Source organism: Zootoca vivipara, chromosome Z2 (genome assembly GCF_965207765.1).
Source record: "Zootoca vivipara chromosome Z2, rZooViv2.hap1.1, whole genome shotgun sequence".
NCBI classification, from domain to species: domain Eukaryota; kingdom Metazoa; phylum Chordata; class Lepidosauria; order Squamata; family Lacertidae; genus Zootoca; species Zootoca vivipara.
In genome coordinates this window covers 25966077-25989903 of record NC_142585.1, presented here as the reverse complement: position 1 = coordinate 25989903, position 23827 = coordinate 25966077, and the positions used below count along the sequence as shown (strand labels likewise).

At 45.3% G+C, this 23827-nt stretch overlaps 1 pseudogene; it reads left to right on the top strand.

The window, feature by feature from the left end:
- The first annotated feature begins 857 nt into the window (after nt 1-857).
- On the top strand, nt 858-2095 carry LOC148686592 (uncharacterized; annotated as a pseudogene).
- Nucleotides 2096-23827: the final 21732 nt, after the last annotated feature.

The window sequence follows — 23827 nt, the reverse complement described above, 5'->3', positions numbered from 1 at the left end:
ATTAAAATTCAGGAACAATTGTATTTTGAACAAGAACACTATTATAATGTGCTAGTTCCAACATTATCCTCATCCTTGTTTGAAAACTCATCTCAACTGGGCTAAGAGAAACCTGGCTCTAGGCTAGATGTCAACTCTTTCATGATAAAGGAAGACTTTTAAAGGTTAGATGGTGATTTTAACTTGCGGGGAGGAATAATTTCAGTGAACTGGGGTTGATCTGCAAGGAATTAAAAGAGAATTGTATGAACTAACATCAGTTTGTGCCTCGAGCACTGCTTTTTCTTCTCACTATTAATATGACTACAACCATCTGTGAGTGTTTGGTCTTAAAAAAAATAATCCTGCCACACTTCATCCATAGGCTACAATTTGTGCCACCTAGAACCAACAATGGTTTAACCAAGGGCAATATTTATTTATATAGTAAAACTTATATGCCACTTAATTGTTGTTGTTGTTGTTGTTATTTTAAAAAACAACCCTCTAGAATGTTTAAGAAACACAATTTGATTGTATTTCAACCATTGTTTCATATAACCATGGAAATTAATTCTGATAACAAACATATACTCAGTCTAGGCTTGACTTTCTTAGCATTTCACATGTTCTGTGCTTCTGTTCCTAGGTGAGTTTAATCTTACCTACTGGAAAGCTGCTCTTCAGTCAGATTCACAAGTCTTGAAACTTGTTCCACATTATTATAAGGAGGTAATTTATTATTAGGTAAGAGCCAAACAAATGTAACCAATTCCACTATTTATTTATTTATTCATTCATTCATTCATTCGTTTGTTTGTTTGTTTGTTTTGCAAACAAGAAAGGCTCAGGAGTCTGGTAAGGATACGCCACCCATTTGCAGTTCCTCCTGGAGGCAGGACGTCGTCAACGCAGCCAAGAAGACGGCGACAATCTTCAGCATCTGCGGAGAAGAAACGTTCAAGATTCCCGAGCCCTCCTCACACCTGAAAATATTGCGACCGTTCCCTACGACCCGATAATGGAATGGATGAAGGAGTACTTTTCACCACAGCTCTCGGTGGGAGCATGTCACAACGCCGTTTATGCAAAGCAGCAGGACCTGACATTCCAGGTCGCCCTAGAGGAGGCACTGGTAACTGAAGCCGACAAGAGGTCAGCGCAAGGATTCTGGCCGAACTCGTCGTCCCAACTGAGGGTCTACCATGAGGACCTCACCAATGACTCGGAATCTGACAGGGAGGACGTGCACTGAGTGCAGCGGTGCACACAAGCCGCACTCCCACAACAACAGCCTTGGCTGGAAGAGGGAAATTGCGCAAGCTGCGGGGAGAGCCACGAGCGGAGGTCTTGCCATTCCCACAATGCAGAAAGGCGGGACACATCGCCCAGGTGTGCTGTACCCAGCCCACCCGACACTCCGCATCAGATAGCCAACCCAGGCCCCACAGTCTGACACACCAAGGCAACGCGACAGAGATCACGGACTGTGAGGTATACCAGTTGCCTCATTCCAATGCGGAAAAAATTACATTGAGATACAGATAGAGGGAGCCCTGTGCCGCATGGAGCTCAATACAGGCTCTACTCTGTCCATAATCTCAATATGGACATTAAGGAAATGGAGGCCCCAAGCTTAGGCCGGCCCTATTCACCCTCTGGGACTTCCAAAAATGCAAGGTCCCCATGATGGGGGTGGGAACCTTCAATGTACAATATCGAGGGTGGAAGCGGCAGTTAGACTTGATCGTGGTCAAAGGGCCCTACATTAGCTTAGTGGGGTTGGCGTGGTTTGGGCCACTGGGGCTAGCCATCACTGGAGTGAAGCGCACCAGCTCCCACATGGACGGCATATGCAAAAAGCTTCTGGAGGTTTTCGACGGGGTGTTGGGATGATACACTGCCCGCGCCCATTGGCCTACAACTAGACCCCACCGTACGGCCCATCAGGCTCAAGGCCCGCCAGGTCCCATTCATCCTGAAACCCCGCATAGACGAGGAATTGGACTGGCTGATGGAGCAAGGATTGCTCGAGCCAGTGCCTAACACCCCTTGGGAAACCCCGATCATCACGCCCGTCAAGCCCAACAGCTTGGTCCACATTTGCGGACCATAAGCAAGGCAGAGTTTAGAAAGGTTGCTTTCTCTTTGTTATGTTTTTGATGAACCACAACACACTGGCAAATGCCAGTGAGAAACTATTGATCCATAAGATGCAAGCTGTAGAAGCACTACTTGCAATATATTTTCCATGAAACAACAGAGTTCTGTTTTTTATTTTTATGCCTGGAAGAAATGAAGGTCTCCAATCAACAAAGATTCCTGTTGTTGTTGTGCTTCAATGGTTTTTCCATTTGGCCCCTGAAAAAGAACTGAACTAATCCCACCTCCTGGGATTAGTACCAGAACTTGTAAGCACCAAGTTCCTATACCACCTTTCCCAAAGGAAACAACAAAGCAGCACAACAATATTATTAAAGCAATAAAAATTAAAAAAACATTTTAAAACAGTCATATAACCTCAGGTTGCTTCATCCTGCTGCATAGCAACAGGAAAAAAAATTCTGCCTGAGGTGATGGTGGACACCCTTCCATCTACAGAAACCGACTGGACAGAAAATGATTTTTTTTTCAATACTGGCAATGAGGCAGGGTCCTCCACAACACCTAAAAGAGCAGACTGGTTACTGGGGGGTGGGGTAGAATGGGCCATGTAGCACTCACACAGCTCTGTCCTCTAAACAGAGTCTACAGCTAGATGGCTCAGGAGTTTACCACTATTGTCCCCACCCTACGCTGCAACAACTGCTGCCTAAGGCAGTTGCTTCACTCTTCCTAAAAATAGAACCGAACGTGCATAGAATCACAGAGTTGGAAGGGACCCAAGGGTCATCTAGTCCAACCCCCTGCAATGCAGGAATCTCAGCAAAAGCATCCATGACAGATGGCCAGCCAACCTCTATTTCTAAACCTCCAAGGAAAGAGAGTCCACCACCTTCCAAGGGAGTCTGTCCCACTGCTGAACAGCTCTTACTGTCAAAGTCCCCCCCCCCCAAAATGTTTAGTTGAAATCTCCTTTCTCGTAACTTGAAGCTATTGGTTTGAGTCCTATCCTCCAGAGCAGGAGAAAACAAGGTTGCATCATCTTCCAAGTGACAGCCCTTGAGATATTTGAATTTGGCTATCATATCTTCTCTTATTCTCCTCTTTTCCAGGCTAAACACCCCCAGCTCCTTCAACCGTTCCTCATAAAGCTTGCTTTCCAGGCTCTTGATCATCTTGGCTGCCCTTCTTTGCACATGCTCCAGCTTGTCAACATCCTTAAGTTGTGGTGCTCAGAACTAGACACAGAATTCCAGGTCTAGGTCAAGGCAGAATAGAGTGGTACTATTACTTTCCTTGAGCTGGACACTATAATTATGTTGATGCAGCCTAGTGTAATTCTGTTGATGCAGCCTAGAATAGGGAGATAGGGAAAGATACAGGAAACTGAATGCAGATTTCAAAAAAAAAAAAAAATAGCAAGGAGAGACAAGAGGGCCTTCTTAAACGAGCAATGCAAAGAAATAGAGGAAAACAATAGAATGGGGAAAACCAGAGATCTGTTCGAGAAAATTGGAGATATGAAAGGAAAATTGGAGATATGAAAGGAACAAAGATTACCATAATAAAGGACAAAAGTGGTAAAGACCTAACAGAAGCAGAAGACATCAAGAAGAGGTGGCAAGAATACACAGAGGAATTATACCAGAAAGATATGGAGGTCTCGTACACCCCAGGTAGTGTGGTTGCTGACCTTGAGCCAGACATCTTGGAGAGTGAAGTCAAATGGGCCTTAGAAAGCACTGCTAATAACAAGGCCAGTGGAAGTGATGATATTCCAGCTGAACTATTTAAAATTTTAAAAGATGATGCTGTTAAGGTGCTACACCCAATATGCCAGCAAGTTTGGAAAACTCAGCAATGGCCAGAGGATTGGAGAAGATCAGTCTACATCCCAATCCCAAAGAAGGGCAGTGCCAAAGAATGCTCCAACTACCACACAATTGCGCTCATTTCACACGCTAGCAAGGTTATGCTTAAAATTCTACAAGGCAGGCTTAGGCAGTATGTGGACAGAGAACTCCCAGAAGTGCAAGCTGGATTTCGAAGGGGCAGAGGAACCAGAGACCAAATAGCAAACATGCGCTGGATTATGGAGAAAGCTAGAGAGTTCCAGAAAAACGTCTACTTCTGCTTCATTGACTATGCAAAAGCCTTTGACTGTGTCGACCACAGCAAACTATGGCAAGTTCTTAAAGAAATGGGAGTGCCTGATCACCTCATCTGTCTCCTGAGAAATCTCTATGTGGGACAAGAAGCTACAGTTAGAACTGGATATGGAACAACTGATTGGTTCAAAATTGGGAAAGGAGTATGACAAAGTTGTATATTGTCTCCCTGCTTATTTAACTTATATGCAGAATTCATCATGTGAAAGGCTGGACTAGATGAATCCCAAGCCGGAATTCAGTTTGCCGGAAGAAATATCAACAACCAGATGACACAACCTTGGTGGTAGAAAGTGAGGATGAATTAAAGAACCTTTTAATGAGGGTGAAAGAGGAGAGCGCAAAATATGGTCTGAAGCTCAACATCAAAAAAACCAAGATCATGGCCACTGGTCCCATCACCTCCTGGCAAATAGAAGGGGAAGAAATGGAGGCAGTGAGAGATTTTACTTTCTTGGGCTCCTTGATCACTGCAGATGGTGACAGCAGTCACGAAATTAAAAGACGCCTGCTTCTTGGGAGAAAAGCAATGACAAACCTAGACATTATCTTAAAAAGCAGAGACATCACCTTGCCGACAAAGGTCCATATAGTTAAAGCTATGGTTTTCCCAGTAGTGATGTATAGAAGTGAGAGCTGGACCATAAAGAAGGCTGATCGCCGAAGAATTGATGCCTTTGAATTATGGTGCTGGAGGAGATTCTTGAGAGTCCCATGGACTGCAAGAAGATCAAACCTATCCATTCTGAAGGAAATCAGCCCTGAGTGCTCACTGGAAGGACAGATTGTGAAGCTGAGGCTCCAATACTTTGGCCACCTCATGAGAAGAGAAGACTCCCTGGAAAAGACCCTGATGTTGGGAAAGATTGAGGGCACTCGGAGAAGGGGACGACAGAGGACGAGATGGTTGGACAGTGTTCTCGAAGCTATGAACATGAGTTTGACCAAACTGCGGGAGGCAGTGGAAGACAGGAGTGCCTGGCGTGCTATGGTCCATGGGGTCACGAAGAGTCGGACACGACTAAACGACTAAACAACAACAAGAAGAAGAATAGTGTTAGCTTTTTTTGCTGCTGCATCACACTGTTGCATATGTTGGCTCTGAAGACTCAATCAATCCATCTTTATTGAGGTCAAAGACCAGATAGCAAAGTTAACAACAGCAACATTTGCCACATCCTCAGCCCTGAAAGCTATCAACAACAATCAGCAGCAAATGGTGCAGTGGGGCTGTGTTGCTTACTTGACCTCCCTCCAGCTGAGCCACTGCTGCTTGTTGAGCAGAGAGCGGGAGGGCAGAGGCAGAAATAATGGTTGTTGTGGTGCAAATACACCAGCAGAGCCAATCCAAAACCCCTGCTAGCACCATGTTTGCACCATACCCACCTTGCCTTCCCCTCGCACCCTCCCCCTTTCTGCCCCAGTAGGCAGCAGCAAATCAGCCAGTAGGGAAAACAGCTGAGTGGCCCAGATCCACTTTGTCATCCAATACTGCCAACATTCCATACCACTACAAAAAGTTTAAACCATGAAGCTATATCTAGTTGTTGTTTTCCCCCCCAAGGCTCTGTGCTTGCATTAGCAAAAATAAGAGCTTAATGTTCCGGGAAAGCCATGTCTCTGCCTATACAGCAGAGACTACGGAGATGCATTTTGATTCCTCTGACAAGGCTGACTTCCAAGGCTCATTTGTCTAGAGTGGAGGTGAATATGGTGGCACAAAAACAACTTAACCCAGTGCTGTGTCTCCCAATGTTACCGCTATTGTGTTCCCATTCCTCAGACCAAACGTATGGTCCAGTTCAGTGCCTCACAGATTGTGAGTTCAAACATGTTCCTGGATGGTGGTTGCACATCAAAGGGCACTTTCTTTCTTTCTTTCTTTCTTTCTTTCTTTCTTTCTTTCTTTCTTTCTTTCTTTCTTTCTTTCTTCCTTCCTTCCTTCCTTCCTTCCTTCCTTCCTTCCTTCCTTCCTTCCTTCCTTCCTTCCTTTCCTTTCCTTTCCTTTCCTTTCCTTTCCTTTCCTTTCCTTTCCTTTCCTTTTCTTCTGACAATGCACCCTCACTGTTGTGTAGTGCCATACAATGACAGGCTCATTTTCTCCGTCTATATCAGGGTTGGGGAACCTGTGGCTAACATTTCTTTGCTGAACTTCCCATCAGTCCCAACCAGTAGGGCCGATAGCCAGCAATAATGGGAGGTGCAGTCCAGCAAGATGTGGAAGGAGACAGGTCCATGGCATGCTTCAGTTCTACAGTAAACCTGCAACTGACACACATTTAACTTGTGCACATGCAGCTTTACGTGTGTGGCAAATATTTAAAAAATAAAAATAAAAGGGGGAGGGAAGGAAGTGGGTTTCTGGGAGAAATGACATGCTGGGGTAGCACAGTCAGTACAGCATGAGATTCTAAATCTCAGGGTTTTGAGTTCGAGCCCCATGTTGGGCAGAAGATTCCTGCATTGCAGGGGGTTGGACTAGATGACCCTTACAGTCTCTTCCCACTCTATATAGTTCTATGGTTCTATTATCCTTATTCCACCCACCATGAATAGGTGCGAGCCCCGGAACATAATCCCCATGTAAGCTGCAGGCTTACCATACTCAAATATGTACTGCCCACATACATTGACAATAAAAATGGAAATTAAACTTGTTCAGTGGTAACTACGGGTGTGACATTCTTGCATTTGGTATTGCTAGAGGGGAGAAGTAGGGCTTCAAAGGTGGTGGAAGATGACAGGGTAGCCCCACTTCAAAGCATTTCAAAGCGCTGTTCTAATAATAGCTTGAATGACTGATGCTTTGGGCCAGCTGGTTAAGTTTGGGATCTCTGAGCATCTACTATATATACATTAATCCTACTTTAATTGCTCTGCCAGTGCTCAGCAAATGGCTATGCAGGTGTTCACACAAAGCCGCTGAATTTTAAAATGGAGCCTCTTTGGCTATTTTCATGCCTCTTTCCCCTTCACTTTTCATAAAAACACACGAGTTTCCTGGAAATAATATTTGCTGAGCAAAGTCCTTTTCAGAAATTCACCTCCACACATTAGGCATTCGCTTGAAGGCTACACATTAGCCCTTGCCCCTCCCAGAGCATCAATTGCTCATGGATCCTGATTACATGGAGTGCCTGCATATAAGATGCTGTTGCTGCTTAGATGCCTCTTTGCAAAGGTTGGTGCTTAACACATAAACATCAGGAGAAGGGGTGATGGGGTATGCAAGGCTAACAAGTGCAGTTCCACTCTGTCTCCATGTGCAGGGCTAATGCATGGAAGCAGGTTTCTGAATAAGGCTCTTGACTATAGAAGTAATGCAGAACACATATTTCAAATCAATCATGGTAACTTTCCCATAGAGTTACAGAACTCGGGGGTTTGTAAGAACTTCTTAGTGACTGCCTCCATTCAGTAGCAGATCTTCAAGCACCGGGGGGTGGGGTGGAGAGCAGGCGGGGGCGTGGCTGGTGTGCAGCCCGTAGGGGCGTGGCATGCATCCTGGGGGCATGGCATGCCACCTGCCAGGGCGTGGCGCCCAGTGCGGGCGGAGGGCACCCGCAATGGCACCCCACCGGGATCACGCTGCCGGGGGCAGTGCTCTCCTCTTCCTCCCCCAGTGCCTCCACTGTACCTTGACTGTCACAATGACAATAGCCAGTGCATCTGGGAAATGTAGTTTAAAGGGCATCTGATATAAACCCAAAGGCAAGGGTGGGGAACCCCAGCCCATGGGCTGGCAGCCTGCAGCAGGATTTCATCCACCCCTCATGGGGCCCTTCAGCCAATCACCTGTTCAGAAGGAAGCAGATGAAAGGGAAATGTGCTTCAAGGTGAGAAAGGCGCAACTGCAGCTCCATCCTCTGCAGAGAGGTAGACGTGTTCTTTGCAAATGTGCAAAAGGCGGCCATGCTTCTCTAGCATGAATGTTAAGCCAGGCATTTGCATTATAACATGAAGTCAGCTTGGCGTGTGGGGTCATGGCTCAGGACGTATGTTTTGCACAAAGAAGGTTGCAGGTCTGATACATGGCATACCCTCCAACCAGGACACGCAAAAAAAGGAGGGGTGTCTTCTCGGGCTACAGCCCCATGTGAGTCACATGGCCTGCGTGAGATTGCAGCCTCAAAAGACATGCTTTTTCAATGCCCCAAAACACACACAAAATTCTGTATTCTGCTCTGGTCAGACCTCACCTGGAGTACTGTGTCCAGTTCTGGGCACCACAGTTCAAGAAGGATACTGACAAACTGGAACATGTCCAGAAGAGGGCAACCAAAATGGTCAAAGGCCTGGAAACGATGCCTTATGAGGAACGGCTTAGGGAGCTGGGTATGTTTAGCCTGGAGAAGAGAAGGTTAAGGGGTGATATGATAGCCATGTTCAAATATATAAAAGGATGTCATATAGAGGAGGGAGAAAGGTTGTTTTCTGCTGCTACAGAGAAGTGGACACGGAGCAATGGATTCAAACTACAAGAAAGAAGATTCCACCTAAACATTAGGAAGTAATGACAGTAAGAGCTGTTCGGCAGTGGAATTTGCTCCCAACGAGCGTGGTGGATTCTCCTTCTTTGGAGGTCTTTAAGCAGAGGCTTGACAGGAATATGTCAAGAATGCTTTGATGGTGTTTCCTGCTTGACAGGGGGTTGGACTGGATGATCCTTGTGGTCTCTTCCAACTCTATGATTCTATGATTCTAAGATCATGGGGCCCAAAATGGCCGTTGTGCTCTCACATGAAAAACGGGGTGTTTTACTAGGACAGTTGAGGGGTATGACATGGCTGTTAAAGGGTCACGGAGCAAGTGATAAGAAAGACCTTTGCCTAAGCCCTTTGATGGACACTACCAGTTACTGAGTGTTGACTCAGCTAGAAGACACCTGGCACCTTCATTATACACCTTTAAGCGCCTGGCAAAAAATTTCCTCTTTAACCAGGCCTTGGGTTGATTGACATCCAATGCTCTTTTAAAATGTGTGTGTGTGTTATTGGGTTGTTTTTGTTTTGTATTTTCTGCTTTTATGTTGTGCTTTTATCCTGTGAACCGCCCTGAGACCTGCGGATATAGGGCAGTTTATAAATTTAATAAATATTTAATAAACTATTATTTATAAATAATAGTAGTAATAATAATGCTAACAAATATTCTGACCTGGAAGCTTCTGGGGTGCAAGTTAGCTGCAATCCTGGCCTGCTATTTATCCATATAAGCAATCAGGAATCACACCCATACAGCTTCCTGTGGAAGAGATGACTACTTGTCCTATGGTCAGGGATAGTTTATTTAATTTGGAGAAGTGCCTTTTCTTCTTTGGCTTGGCTTTGGTTGTGTGTGTGTGTGTTTACCAACTAATATACTGCTAAACTTAGAATAAGCAGTGTTGACAGCAGTGCCTTGAAAAGAGGGGTGCCGTTGTCGCGACAAGAGAATATACAGCATTTGATTTGGATGCAGGGTGTGAGTTGACAAATTTCCTGGTTAACAAGAGTTAGGCAGAGAATAGCAACCTTCAGAGAGTGAAGGGAGGGAGCATGTGAATTTTATATGAGTGGATTGCTAATCAGAAGGGATATTTTTCAAAGGGTTTCTGGATCACGGTCAAGGGCTGACATAGTGTGGGGAGTAGTTTCTACCAGGAAAATAATTCTGGCTTCTTGTGATAAGTTTTATTCCCTGATGTCTACTAGTACATCTCTTAACATGCACTTTATGCAAGAGAATAAAAAAACCTGTTCCCTCACTCCCCGTGAGCTACTGTATATATGGAGTTCAACACATTTTCGGGCTACTGTGGGAACATTAGTACTTCCCATAGCAAGCATTTAATGTTTAGGTGCCATATACTCATATACTGTATACAATGCATGCATATTTAAAAGCTGCTGTGCAAATGATTATGACATATATACAGGTGTTTAGAAATGCTTATACTGTGCCCACCCTTTGGGATGTATCCAGTGCAGTGAAAGTAGACCCACTGAAATTAAAAGGACCTGATTAGTCATGTCCACTAATTGCCCTGGATGCACTCTTAGTATAATTAACACTGAAGTCAATCCATTATACAGTAGCTGCAGGAACCATTCCCACAGCAAATGTTCCTTTTGGAGCTCCCATTATTATCTTCATATACGAAACTGCCCTACATTCAGTCAGAAATCACTGGTCCATCTATCTCAGTATTGTCTGTACTGGCTCTGCAGGGTCTCGGGCAGAAGACATCCCCAACTCTACCTCTAGTAGTTCATCTTGATATGCAGAGCTTGAGCCAGTAGTGGATGGGGGGTGGTCACACCCACCTGATCTCTAGTTGCCCATGTTGCTGATACATAACGGGGATGAAGAAGGGGCTAGAGGCTGGGGAAGCTGGTGTGGTGCAAATACACTAGTGTGCCAATGTGTTTGCACTTCACCAGCCTTACACCCCCCTCACCCAGCCCCCTCTATGTCCCAGTATGCAGCAGCAACATGGGCAACCATGCCACTGCTCCACTCCGCCATTCGCTGCTGCCTTGAGCTGATACAAATATGTGAATAAGCTCACCATAATGGGGATTTACAAGCACCAAGAGTCTGGCCTGGTTTGTGGCTTCTTCTTCCCACACTCAGTTGTAGAAGCATGGCTGTTGTGAGCTCAGCAGTCATGCCTTTGCTCTCACTGGACAAAGAACTCACACTCAAGTTATGGTTTCTGCCAAAAACTTTAATGCTCACATCACATGGTACACAGACAAGTTAAGAGTTAAAAGGCACAGCAGTGGATTGAATGGCTAGGCAAGCTAAGACATTGATCCAACAGTTGACATGCCCCTTGAACTAAGTAGGGTGGGCAAACAAATGGGCACTCCTTCTGGTGGGCTGGGCCTGAGCCACCTGTTCTTGCCAGCACTGATGTGTTCTAGCAGATGAGACTGTGCCAGCTTTGAACCAGACTTTTCCCCCTGATGCCTCCTCTGTAGGTGGAGGTTCATCAAGAAGAGTGGATGGTAGGGGCAGGTCTAGCAAAGGAAGTGAAATGCAGGGGCGGGGGATCCTACAGTGCTGGCACTGACTTCCTCTGACAGCCCGCTGGGTCCCTTTGCCCAGATCAGACTTGCAACAATTGGCCTCCTCCCCAGTCACTTCCCAGGGCAGAGATTTGGCCCATCCCAACTCGCTAGGTCCTTTCCATGGTTCATCAACCTTCAACTCTTTAAGCTCTCCTGATCCAGCTAGCCCTTCCAGGATGTCTCCATGGGACACATGACAGGTAGAGCATCTGCCTTGCATGCAGAAAGCCCCAGATTCAAACACTGGCATCTCCAGGTAGAGTTGGGAAGGAATCCTGGGTGAAATCTTAGTGGGACACTGCCAGTCAGAATAGATAGTACTGAGCTTGATGGACCAATAGATCCAACTCAGTGTAAGGCATCCCTATGTTCCAGCATACCTCCCTGTGGCTTGGCTCTGTCATGTCACATACCGTGGGAACTCTTCTTAAGAAATATTCAGCATGTGAACCACATGGAGGTTACCAAATTGTGTCTAAGCTGGGCCTTATGCTAAACAAAACAGCCTTGGGTTTGCTAATAACTAATATCCCAGAATGTCACTTAAGCTCCCCCACCCTTTAAAAAATGGTTGTGGGGGAAGTTGAGGGTCCTTTTAGCAATTTCTATTTAAACCAAATGATTAGTGAGCACACTAGGTGCTCTGCTGGTTCCATTAAAGACCAATGTCTTTGGCAAAGTCAACATCTGTCACTGTGATGCATTGTTTTGATTCCTGTTTGTTCCCTGGATCCTTTGAAGTCTCACAGTGGTGAAGTGACTCAAGGGCAACTGCCCAGCTTTCAGACTGAAAATGCAGGAGCAAGGAAGTGATTTGGCCCTGCTGGATTCTGTGTGCACCACTTGGCTGAAATCTGGGAATTAGGGGGTGTGAACATGGGTGCAGTGTAGGACTGGACCTTGAGGTCTGAGTCTAAAGCCCCAGGAAGACACCCCCCCCCAAATGACCACGCAGGAGATGGCAAGGCAGCAACACCAAAAAGACCCTGCATTAGAACCTAGACCACCATGAGCACCACCAAGCCCACCTGGGCTGACTAGCTTAGGACCCAGAAGATCCAAAGCCACCACCACCCATACCCCAGAGAGCTTCCCACTTGATGCCACAGGCAAAAGAACTGCTCCCCAACCACCAGTGGCACTTTGCTGGGGAGCTCCCTGTGCACCAGCTCAACCCCTCCTCATTATGATGTTCTGGAGCAGAACATGCAGCTAAAGTCAACTCTGTAAAGTACCTCATCTTAAACATATCCTGTTTATCTATCTAAATGGTGAGCATGGTTCTCCTCTCCCCATTTTATCCTCACAACAACCCTGTGAAGGAAGTTAGGCAGAGTGAAAGGGACTGGCCCCCAAGGTCACCCAGTGTGTTTCATGGCTGAGTGGGGATCTGAACCCTGGTCTACCAGGTCCTAGTCCAGCACTCGAACCATTACACCACATTGGCTCAGCAATTTAGAAACAAACATTACCATCTGTGAATCCAGTAACCAGATTCATGTGGCTCACAAATGCTTATTATCCACCAGCCACTGCTCAATTCTCTCCACTACACTTGCAAAAGGTAACGTCCAACGAGTAGCTCCTCTCCCCCCCCCTTTCCTTTTCCTTTTCACCAGACTTGATTATGAAACCTGTTTCTCTCGCTCTGTGTAAGTACATGCTCATTACCTAAATTAGAAATAATAATAATAATAATAAAGCCTAAACCACAACAACAAATGCTTTAATAAACTAGGGGAGCTTACACAGATAGGCAGCAGAAAGCTTTGCCTTAAGGCAATGTGTGACCCACGTCTCTATTCTCATGCTAATGCGTAGAAGTCTTCCTAAACACCATCTGCTCCTCGCAAGGTCTCAGCCTTGGGCACAGAGAATCTGTTGGCTTTATTAATGCTAGGCCATCCAGAACATTAGTGACACATTGCTTGTTTTCCATGGTAATAGGAGTTCTAATTGTCACAAACGTATAGGGATTGTCGCATTCAATAATGCACCAGAATAAGGTGATAGCTCCCAAGTGATTGCTGCCCAGTACACAAAGGAACCATCTTGCAGGCCTTGATTTGTTTGAGGAAAAACCTGTCAAAGGACCTTCTTGGTGCTTTGTCTCCCCCACTTCTCTTCCACCCACTCCACTCCCAAAATCAATTTGCTTCCTCTGAAGGTTATTTCCCTATAAGCATAAAAATCTATTGGTTAGCATGTGTTATAGCTTTCCAAGGGGCCTTCTGTATGGCAGAGAGACAGCTATTTGTATACGGACTCGAATAAGCTGATGCCATTGTAAACTAAAAAGCTTCTAAAAATATCTCATGGTGCCATAAGAGCACATTTATTTTTCTTTATTCATGACCTTTACAGAGAGCAAGGCAGGGGCAGTGTGAACTTGCACCTGCTTCATGATCTTTCTGTGGCAGAGACACAGAGCTGGCACCAGTGGCAATTTCCAGTAAAAGCTCACCGATTTCCAGTGAGGTCTCGTGTGCTTCGCAAGATCTTGTGTGGTTTGGGCAAGATCTCATCAGAAATTGGTGCTGGTGTTGTGCTGCTTCTCTGCCACCCTTGCAATGGCTGGGCCAGCCCTGTACTATGGCTTCTGATACTATAGACCAGGCATCCCCAAACTTCGGCCCTCCAGATGTTTTGGACTACAATTCCCATCCTCCCCGACCACTGGACCTGTTAGCTAGGGATCATGGGAGTTGTAGGCCAAAACATCTGGAGGGCCGCAGTTTGGGGATGCCTGCCATAGACAGTGGTATCCTGCATCCTGCTCAGTGCAATCAAATATTTATATGAAGCTGCTGGGAGTGGTCACTTGGAATTTGGGGGGTGAGGTACACTGACAACACTCACCTCTGTTGACAGCTGGCACAGCCATTAGATGAGATGAGGCCAACTCCTCAGGTGGCAGAATCCCCCGAGGCATCTCCGCTATAGGTGCCCTGTCTGCCCTGCTAAGCTGTATAAGTATCATCCATGGGAAGAGGAATCCTAATTGGTACAGTAAAGGGAACCAATGTATGCATGCTGGTATGCCCATAGGGTTCCTTCACACAGCCATCAAGCATAGAACGGATGGGGCTCTGTGTCTACATTGGCAGAGGGGGGTCTGGCTAACTGGTTCAACCCCTTGTCTCTCACCCCACCTGAATCCCTTTGAAAGAACACACAAGAATTCCCAAGCAAAACATTTACTTGAGCTGGTTTGCTAGTTACCAAGTCTGCTCTCCCAAGAATGAATGAACAGAGCAGAGCAGAATGAAAAGAGTGGAGGACTTGGTCCGAGTTCTTGTCCAGCCATGAACTCATTGGTTGATCTTGCTTTAGTCAGGCTAACCTAACTGACAGGTTTGTTGTGAGGATGAAATAGTGAAGAGAAGAATGGTGTATACATTGCCCTGAGCTCCATGGAGTATGGGCAGGATAAAGTGGTAGGTAAGAATTAGTTTTAAAATACAATGGTAACTTAGGTTACAAACTTAATTCATTCTGGAGGTCCGTTCTTAACCTGAAACCATTCTTAACCTGAGGTGCGCTTTCGCTAATGGGGCCTCCCGCTGCTGCCGCTGCACCACCAGCGCACGATTTCCGTTCTCATCCTGGGGAAAAGTTCTCAATCCGAGGTACTACTTCCAGGTTAGCGGAGTTTGTAACCCGAAGCATTTGTAACCCGAAGCGTTTGTAACCCAAGGTACCACTGTAATAGGCATTTGTGGGTGTAGTGGTTAAGAGCGGTAGACTTGTAATCTGGGGAACCGGGTTCACGTCTCCACTCCTCCACATGCAGCTGCTGGGTGACCTTGGGCTAGTCACACTTCTCTAAAGTCTCTCAGCCCCAACCACCTCACAGGGTGTCTGTTGTGGGGGAGGAGGGGAAAGGAAAGGAGATTGTTAGCCGCTTTGAGACTCCTTCGGGTAGTGATAAAACGGGATATCAAATCCAAACTCTTTTTCTACTACACAACCAACGTCCAGGTGAGCCAAATCTTCATAGCATCAAGAACAAAAGAACACAAGAAGAATAAGGCCAGTGGCCCATCTAGTCCGGCATCCTGTTCTGACAATAGCCAACCAGAAAGCTGTGGGAGACCTGCATGCAGGACCCAAGCACGAGAGCCACGCTCCCTTCACGTGGCTTCCAGCAACTGGAATTCAGAACTGTGGAGGCAGAGCACCGCCATCATGGCTAGTAACCATCTGTAGCCCATGAATTTGTCTAATCCTCTTTTAAAGCCATCCAAGCTGGGGGCCATCACTGCCTCCTGTGGCAGCGAGTTCCATAGTTTAACTATGTGCCGCGTGAATAAGTACTTGCTTATATCTGTCCTTTTATCTGTCTTCCAGGCTGTGTGCAGGTGAGCAGCTGATTTAGCAAAGCTTAATTTTAAGCAGTACAGCAAAAATGCTTCAAGCCGGCGATGTGCTTCCTCTCCATTTCCTCACCCTTGTCGTTTTTTCATGTTTTACAGCTGCAATGTAAAGGTGGCATCGCACACCCTGCCACCATCTAGGTACTGTCAAGTGCTGAGACTGGCAAGATTGCTGCTTTGAAAATCCACATTGAGTTCCTTTTATACCGGGAAAGGGGGGAGGATACCAGCGGAGTGTGTGTGGCCTTTTATTATAGCCTTTGATCAAAAAGGCAGAGAGGAAGCGGCAAAAACATATGCCTGTTAAAAATATGTGACATTAACTTACTTATTAAGTTTTTATTCCAATCCTCTTCCACAGATCTCCACTACTCCCTCCTATTCTGTACTCACAACAACCCTGAGAGGTAGGCAGGGATGAAGGAACAATTGCAGCCAGTTCACATTGTAAAGACAAACCCACCGTGTATGCAATTTCTGAAACAGTCAAACCAAAGCATAGTCTTCAAAGTTCTCCAGATTTTGCAATGTAGGTCTCCAGCCAAGTTATGTATACAAAAACACAGATAAGATGATAGAGTGGGCATACATTTTTAAAAATAACAATAAAAAATGCATTATATTAGAGGATATTGCTTTTTTAAAAAAATGTGTGTATTAAGAGAAATTTGCATCAAAATGCTGATGAATTATTGTGAGGACTTTTGTTTTAATTCTTTTTGTTTCCTTAAAAAAAATCAAAAACTGATACAGAAATGTGAAGAAGTGGACTTAAGATTGGGAAAATGTGAAACTTAAAACAGACAAATTCACCCATCCTTTGGAGTAAGTTAGGCTGAGAAGCAAGAACTGGATGAAGGTCGCCCACTGAATTTTATGACCATGTAAGAATTTATGCACCTGGGACTCCCTGGTTCCATACCTAAACTTCCCAATATTTTTACTTGCTTGCTTGCTTATGGAAGTATTTCTATCTCACAATATGATAAAATATCAGGATGGTGTACTCCATAAAACACCATAAAAACAATACAGATCATCGTTAAAGTGACTGGCAAATGAAATAAATGAATAAACAGCTGCAAGAGCTGGCATCACTAAATGTCTGACTTCTAGTGGAGGCCACGTGGGTCTCTGTAACATGAGGGACAAAAATGAAGTCCCACTGGGTGGTCTCTGTGATCTCAGCTGGGATATAAGGTCTCAGACCAGTGTGGTGTAGTGGTTAAGAGTGGTAGACTTGTAATCTGGGGAACCGGGTTCGCGTCTCCACTCCTCCACATGCAGCTGCTGGGTGACCTTGGGGTAGTCACACTTCTCTGAAGTCTCTCAGCCCCACTCACCTCACAGTGTGTTTGTTGTGGGGGAGGAAGGGAAAGGAGATTGTTAGCCGCTTTGAGATTCCTTAGGGTAGTGATAAAGCGGGATATCAAATCCAAACTCTTCTTCTTCTTCAGACAATCCTTAAGGTATCCTGGACCCAAGTTGTTCAGAGCTTTGTATGTCAACACACAAACCTTTATTTTGGCCCAATAGCATATGGTCAGCCAGTACAGATGACATTGGCTTCCCATCATTCCTGACCAGTGCAGATGTTTTAGCTGAGCTGTCACACACTGTCAGCTGTCTGCCTCCACCAGCAGTTAAGTCACTGCGTTCTGCACTATCTGGAGTTTCCAGACCAGGTGCAGGGGCAAGACCACATAGAGCACCTTGCAGTAATCCAGCCTTGAGGTCACCAATTGATGGACTACAGTGTCCAGGTTATCCTGGTTCAGATACAGCCATGACAGGTATACCAGATGAAGCTGACAAAAGCCAATTCTCTTTCCATTGCACCACAATCACTTTCAAAATATGCTCGAAAACAGAGATATCCATGACCTTCACTCTTTTTCCAAGGAACTCTACACACCTTACTCCAAACTCCTTGTGCATTTATGTTTTCCTTAAATCCCGTCTTTTATTCCTTCGATTTCCAGGGAGGGTGCAACAAATCATAAAACAGACAGGAAGAATAATCGACAAAGAAGCATTTACAATTTGAGCTTCTGAAGCCTGCTTATATCAGACTTCACTGGAGAACTTGTGTTTTTGCAGAAAAACAGACTAAGCAACTTGAAGATAAAAGGCCAAGCTGGTTTCAGCTTTAGAACTGCCACCTGTAGGAATTGCTACTCCGGGTCCCATGTGTCCTACTTCACAGAGTGCAATCCTCTACTTGAAAGTAGCATATGTTTCAGGGATGTGGAAGCTGTAGCCTTCCACCTGCTGCCTGAAACTCAGGAGAGCTGCTGCCAGTCAGTGCAGACAATACTGAGTTAGATGGACCAAAGGTCTGACTTGCTCTAAGGCAGCTCCCTATATTCTCCATTGTCTGCAGACCCTGCCCCCTAGGATTCCCCACCCCCTTGGTGTGACTCAGAATGTGGACTTAGCATAGAGGTATAGATGATGCTTGGCCCTACAGGTGTAGCAGATCTGGGCTACTCTCATCATTAATAAAACCAAGTGCCTCAAGATCAGGCTTCCATTTTCAAAATTCATTCCATGGGCATCTCCAGGCATCCTTTTTATTGTGCTTTCTGGATGATTTGTGCTCATGATGGTATCAGGGCAGTTATACGTGATTTTGCTTTCACCGCTGTTCATGCCTGCAAAAGTTTCAGGGTAGATATACAGCTTCATTTCCAGTAAGTGCATGCCCCATAGCTTCCTGCTGAAATCCATAGCTGTCAAGTTTTCCCTTTTCTCGTGAGGAAGCCTATTCAGCATAAGGAAATTTCCCTTTAAAAAAGGGAGAACTTGACAGCTATGCTGAAATCCCGTAGCTTTATCGCAGAGATACCATCGCCCCCATTCTGGAGAACCTGGCCGACCTCCCAGATAAGGCCAAACTAAAGGCCCTACTATTAGGAAAGGAGCAAACGTTAACTCAGACGGTAGCCAGATTCTGCATGCAGATCTGCAGGACCAGTCTCTCCCCCCCCCCCAGAACAAGACAGCCATTGGAATAGCAAACTCGGTATTGGACTGTGGGAAGTAGTTCCTTCGCTCAGGTACGAAACTGAGAACTTTGAGCAGCACCAGGGGAAAGGCTAGCTGGACTCGCCCTCTGGAAACATAGCCCCTTCAAACTCATAGACTCTTATATCCACCCTGAATGACAACTCCCATAGCCTTGTAAAGCATTTTTTATTTTTAATAGCTGGTATATGACCGTAATAAAGCTTCATTGACTGAAACACACACAGACTGCATGACCCGTAGCAAATGTTTCCACAAATGTGCCTGCTTTTGCCCTCTGCTCCTCTCCCTCCAGCCTTCTTTTTTCCTTCTCTGCTGGGGCTCCCAAACCACCTCCAGTTACTTCAAGCAGTGGTGTCAGTGGCAGAGCGGTATGTACACCAGTTTCTCTTTTGCCTAAGGTGGCAAAATGTCCTGGGCCAGCCCTGCTGGAGCAGCAGGATATGCCTGGACAGCAAAGGGAAAAAAATACTAATTTGGAAGGAGTCTATGCTTTCTTTTAAAAGCATGTATGGGGTTTCTAGCAGCTCATTTGGGTTAGAGGTTACCTATGAAGTTTGCGTCTGTACATAGGCACACATGTATTATTGATTTTATAACAAAATGATATAGATCCGTTTCAACAAAACCTGTGTTTTGCTGGAGTGAATTAATGTCATTTTGTTAAGCAATAATAAATGCCGTTTGTTCCTAAATCAACACAAGAGCTAGATGCATAGCTGCCAAGTTCTCCCTTTTTTAAAGGGAAATTCCCTTATGCTGAATAGGCTTCCTCGTGAGAAAAGGGAAAACTTGGCAGCTATGGCTAGATGTGGCTGTCTGGGGTAGTTGAGAGAGAGTTGCTGGCTTGGCTAGCAATGTGATGAATATGGCTGACTTCTCATTTTGCAGTGTGTGTGTGTGTGAGAGAGAGAGAGAGAGAGAGACAGAGACAGAGAGACAAGGCACCTCTTCATACAAAGCAGAGCTAAACTTCATTACAGAACTTTACACATCTGAAAGAGAATGGGCCTCTTTCATTCCAAGGGTGAATATTGCTAGATGTAAAGAGCAGATCACTAAATCCTTAGAGCATATTATTATTATTATTATTATTATTATTATTATTATTTGCATGTCGTCCTAATGGTTCTCCTGCATCACAAACTGAGCTAGAAACCATTCACTGTGCCTGTGAGCAAGCGGGGTTAATCCTATCCTTCACAGCACCTGTCGTGTTATGGAAGGCACATGACACTTCATTATAAACGTCAGCCACCCTCTGTATCAGATGAGCCACAAGGTCACTCGCCCACAGAATGTCACTAAAAATCCAATCAATAATCACCTAGTTTTTTAAATACATTGTCATGCAAAGGTCAAGGTTCACCAGCCTGTCAGAAAAGGTTTCATTAGTAAAATATGAATTGCCCTGTTAATTGAAAAGAAACCAGGGCTGGTTAAAAATGGGGTTGAATGGAAGCCGGACGCAACATGGAAACCCAGTTGCTGTAAAAGAGAGAGAGAGAGAGAGAGAGAGAGAGAGAGAGAGAGAGAGAGAGAGAGAGAGAGAGAGAGAGAGAGAGAGAGATCCCCTCACCTTCCACTTTCCAGAACAAGGTAACACGAATTTACACATTCTAGTGAACTCAGCTTTCCACCCAGAAGCTCTCAAGGCAGTGGAGGTTGCTCCATTAGGGCAAATGGGGTACCACTCCATCAGTCTCAGTCTGCCCCCACCCAGCCCCCACTCACCTGCCTTCTTACAACCAATCCAGGGCATGATGATGGCTGTCAGCTGCCTCCACCTCCAAAATAGGGATGGCCCAGCATTACTTAAGCTACAGGAGGAATGCCTTAATAGTAACTTTGACAATGGAATCAAGTGCCTGGGAGAGTTACGGGTGCTCCCTCAGTCTCCAAGCAGGGGCTTGGAATAGAGGCGAAACCTGTAAGGTCTCTTCCAACTGTATAATTATGAGATTTATTTAATTCTGTGTCCAGGGTGGCCGTCTACCAGCTGCATCTGGTATGCCGGCTGAGACCCTACCTGCCCGCAGACTGTCTCACCAGAGAGGAGTTGTGCATGCCCTGGTTATCTCCCACCTGGACTACTGCAATGCACTCTATGTGTAGCTACCTTTGAAGGTGACCCAGAAATTACAACTAATCCAGAATGTGGCTGCCAGACTAGTGACTGGGAGCAACCGCTGAGATCATATAACACCAGACCTAAAATCTGGCTCCCAGTATGTTTCCAAGCACAATTCAAAGTGTTGTGCTGACCTTTAAAGCCCTAAACGCCCTTGGCCCTGTATACCTGAAGGAGCGTCTCCACCCCAGTGTTCACCCAAGACACTGAGGTCCAGTTCCAAGGGCCTTCTGGCCAGGGCCGTCTTAAGCATATCGGGCGCCCGGGCGTTGTGGTGCGATGATCGTGCCGGCCCCCCTGCCCTGTTTCTCACTGAGGCAGGCAGGCGCAGCGCCCCCCTGCGCCACCCGGGCTTGCCTTAGAGCCAGATCTGCTTCTGACGATTCCCTCACTGTGAGAAGTAAAGTTACAAGGAACCAGGCAAAGGGCTTTCTTGGTAGTGGAGCCTGCCTGTGGAACACCTTCCCGTCAAGTTGTCAAGGAGATAAATAACTATCTGATTTTTAGAAGACACCTGAAGTCAGCCCTGTATAGGGAAGCTTTAATGTTTGATATCTCACTGTGTTTTTGTATTTTGTTGGAAGCCACCCAGAGTGACTGGGGCAACCCAGTCAGATGGCTGGGATACAAATATAACAACAACTTCTATCCAAAGGTGCACTAGAACCTTAGAGCAAATACTGTAATGCACTGGCCCACAAATATCAGCCAAGCCTCATCTTTCTACTTGCAACCAGTCTAGAGGGTAGTACTGCCTGTCAGCTTCCTCTTCCTCCTTAGTCTCAGTATTACCCCTGTACAACTCAGCACAAAATCAGATTATTTGGCTCTGGCTCCCTGCCTGACCTTATTCCTGCCAGATAAAGTACCGTACTCAAATTTGTATTATGGTTTCTTCCAAAAACTTTAATGCTCAGATCAGTATAGAAAGCAAGGCAACAGGTTAAGGCACAGCACACCATAACTAGGCCAAAATTAACTGGGCCCAAACTTACAAAATGTATTCCAAAGGTGAGAAATGTCAGTTTCCACACCTAGTCACAAAGAACTAGGTGCACAAATACAAGATGGGGGACACCTGGCTTTCTAATAGTACATGTGAAAAGGATCATAGAATCATAGAGTTGGAAGAGACCACAAGGGCCATCCAGTCCAACCCCCTGCCGAGCAGGAAACACCATCAAAGCATTCTTGACATATTCCTGTCAAGCCTCTGCTTAAAGACCTCCAAAGAAGGAGACTCCACCACACTCCTTGGTAGCAAATTCCACAATTCTAGTTGATCCTAATAAAGGTGTTACCCTACTACGGCTTTTCAATGAAGGAAGGGCACATCCTATTTGGGGGAATCAAGCTCCAGTCTCTAGGATTCATAATCAAAATCAGAGGTACCTCAGGATAGGCATCCCAGATGACTAAGTTCTACCCAGAATGAGTATACACTGTAGAGGTCTGTGCCAGCATGAATCCCTCTGGCCAAATCAGATTCAATCACGACAGGTTGACTGACAAAATGAGCTCAGCTAGCTGATTCACATTAAAAGAAAAACCTGAAACCAAGCAATTGCAGTGTGAGCTGTGAATGCAATCCTTAATATCCAATCAAGAGCTTAACTTTTATTAAAACAATTTTAACAAGAGAAAACGTAAAGGGCATAGAATAAAATGATTATTCTTTTCTCCCATGACACAACTTGATTAAAGGGTATGACAGAGAGCATCCTTTTGGATGTGATGCCAAATAACAGAAATAATGGACCAGCCACCCAAAAGAGGTTCATCTGGCTTTTTCCATGCCTGCTTTTAAGTGCACATTGAAAATGGTTTTATTGCAGTGGGCTTTTCTTCTTTTTAATTAGGGTATCCAGATGATGCACTTTAGTGCTGTAGCTGGTATACTTTACGGTTGCAATTTTATTGCCATTCTTTGCCATGGTTTTCTGACGGACTCACAGCTTGTTTCATTGCATCTTTTTTAAAGTTTCTATGCTGCTACAAAATGGTGGGATATAAAAGTTGGGATAAATAAAATAACGATGTACATGGCTGAGCAGGGCTTGAGAGCTTGGAGCTCCATTATCTGAATCTTTTGTTCAAAGCATCTTAAAATCCAAGCTGACATCAGCCACCTGGTCTCCTGCTATCATGATGTCGGGTCAGAAAAAAAGTTGTAACAAGAGGTCATGGGGGGGGGACCTGAGAAAGGTACTGGTGCTGTCACTAGTAGCCACATCTTTAACTTATTATCTAGTGCAGGGGTAAGGAAACCTTTCGGTTCTGTGGGCCAGTTCCTTGTCATTAAGATGTCATTACAACACCATGTGATTGACAGGTGGGTTATCCTGCCTACTTGTCAAAATCAGTGGTGTAATTGTTCGTAGTTGCAAGGAGGGATGTTGAAGACCCATTGCTATTTCTGCATTAGGATCTCTGTATCCAGCATCCTACAGCCACCCAATTAGCATGGGCACAAATTTATGCTTTCTTTTCCCCTCCAAAAGAAGCTGACAAAGGAAACAGGAGATCTTCAGCTTTGTCTCTCTACATATATACTAGCATGATGAGATCTGCAATTTATAGCTCATTCTTAACATTCGTTGAAGCTTAAACTGGGCTTTTACCATAAGCTGCTTAGGAGCAGCATTTAGCTACAAAAGTTGAAGCCCCCCTCCCCAGCTTTTGTTGGCTGAGAAGGAAAGTAAGAAGCCTGTGATCTAGATCTTGGGCAATCAAACGAAATAAAAGTGGGGAAGCTAGAGGGCATTTACAGATAAAAAGGTGGCAAGCTGAGTAGCTAGCTGGAACCTCTCTCAATGAGTCAATTCATTGCACCAGATCTCAGGGACACCAGACCATGCCTGCCAACTGCACTTCACCCAAGCTTCCAACAATCACTGACCATTATGACTGTCAAGAGCATCAACAGAGAAGCAATAAGTTAACAACAAATCTCTGAAAGATTTGCAACAAATAAATGAAAACTAAAAT